We start from the raw sequence: 2,032 nt of genomic DNA, 5'->3' as shown, positions 1-2,032 counted from the left end.
CTGCATCGAACGCTCTACCACTGAGCTACCCGCGCGTCGAACCATACCTACCCCCTTGCCCAATTCACAAAACAAACGCGCACACACCTCACAAACCGAACGGCCACGTACGCACGCACACACTCTCTACCGACATCATGCACACCCCCAGACAGTTTACTTTCTATTACCCAACATGCACATCGTACTATGCACACTCACCCCTTCGAGTCCGATTCACTTCTCCTACTCCGACGCGCGATACAGACAAGCACATGGATGGCAGATGGACGGATGTCCAAGCGACTGAGCGTCTTGACCGCATCGCGACGCAATCACTAAGCCAACGAAGTCAACACTGACCGGTGGATCGACTGTCTGAGATTCCCCAATGAGCCAACAAACGCTACATCGAAAAGAAGATAGCCGTGTTCCAAACAAGCAGTATATCCGTTGCTAGCGTTGGGAAGCGTCTGCACGATGGAAGCCGTTGAGCTCGCGAAAAAGGGAGGCAAGTAAAAAGCGGCAAAGAGACCCCACAACAAGCTCTCGACGAGTCCAACAACAAGAAGCGCGGGACCGGGATTGAACAAGTGACCCTTCCGAGCTGCAATCGAACGCTCTACCACTGAGCTACCCGCGCGTCGAACCATACCTACCCCCTTGCCCAATTCACAAAACAAACGCGCACACACCTCACAAACCGAACGGCCACGTACGCACGCACACACTCTCCACCGACATCATGCACACCTCCAGACAGTTTACTTTCTATTACCCAACATGCACATCGTACTATGCACACTCACCCCTTCGAGTCCGATTCACTTCTCCTACTCCGACGCGCGATACAGACAAGCACATGGATGGCAGATGGACGGATGTCCAAGCGACTGAGCGTCTTGACCGCATCGCGACGCAATCACTAAGCCAACGAAGTCAACACTGACCGGTGGATCGACTGTCTGAGATTCCCCAATGAGCCAACAAAGGCTACATCGAAAAGAAGATAGCCGTGTTCCAAACAAGCAGTATATCCGTTGCTAGCGTTGGGAAGCGTCTGCACGATGGAAGCCGTAGAGTTCGCGGAAAACGGAGGCAAGTAAAAAGCGGCAAAGAGGCCCCACAACAAGCTCCGACGAGTCCAACAACAAGAAGCGCGGGACCGGGATTGAACCAGTGACCCTTCGAGCTGCAATCGAGCGCTCTACCAGTGATCTACCCGCGCGTCGAACCATACATACCCCTGTGAAATTTCACAAAACAAACGCGCACACACTCTCACACACCAAACGGCCACGTACGCACGCACACACTCCACTACCGATATCGGGCACACCCCGAGAGTGTTTATTTTTTTATTCCCCAATATGCCACATCGGTACTATGCACACTCACCCCTTTCGAAGCCCGATTCATTTCTCCTACTCACGACGCGCGAAACAGAAAAGCACATGGGATGGCAGAGGGGACGGAATGTCCAAGCGACTGAGCGGTCTGGACGCGCTTTCGGGGACGGCAATCACTAAGCCAACGAAGTCAACACTGACCGGTGGATCGACTGTCTGAGATTCCCCAATGAGCCAACAAAGGCTACATCGAAAAGAAGATAGCCGTGTTCCAAACAAGCAGTATATCCGTTGCTAGCGTTGGGAAGCGTCTGCACGATGGAAGCCGTAGAGCTTCGCGAAAAACGGAGGCAAGTAAAAAAGCGGCAAAGGAGACCCCCACAACAAAGCTTCCGACGAGTCCAACAACAAGAAAGCCGCGGGACCGGGATTGAACCAGTGAACCCTTCGAGCTGCCATCCAACGGCTCTACCACTGAGCTACCCGCCGCGTCGAAACATGACTACCCCCTTTGCCCCATTCACGAAAACAAACAGGGAAACACCGTCCAAAATCCGAACGGCAAGAGATGGCAGGGCACCGACGCCTCTTGCGAATTTCATGGGAAACCACTTGAGAGAGATACTGTGCTTTTTATCTTACCATACGCATGCTAGACATAGGAAAACTGACGCCCCTCCAGAGACGGCTAAGATTCTCCTTCG

At 53.1% G+C, this 2,032-nt stretch overlaps 1 non-coding gene across 1 annotated transcript; it reads right to left on the bottom strand.

Moving 5' to 3' along the window:
- Nucleotides 1–1,743: 1,743 nt before the first annotated feature.
- On the bottom strand, nt 1,744–1,817 carry PITG_26009. Its single transcript has one exon. It is a non-coding gene; the product is annotated as a tRNA-Cys (tRNA).
- Between the last annotated feature and the right edge of the window lie 215 nt (nt 1,818–2,032).

This window comes from Phytophthora infestans, genomic scaffold, assembly GCF_000142945.1.
Source record: "Phytophthora infestans T30-4 supercont1.7 genomic scaffold, whole genome shotgun sequence".
Lineage (NCBI taxonomy): Eukaryota > Oomycota > Peronosporomycetes > Peronosporales > Peronosporaceae > Phytophthora > Phytophthora infestans.
This window is presented reverse-complemented; position numbering and strand designations above follow the sequence as displayed.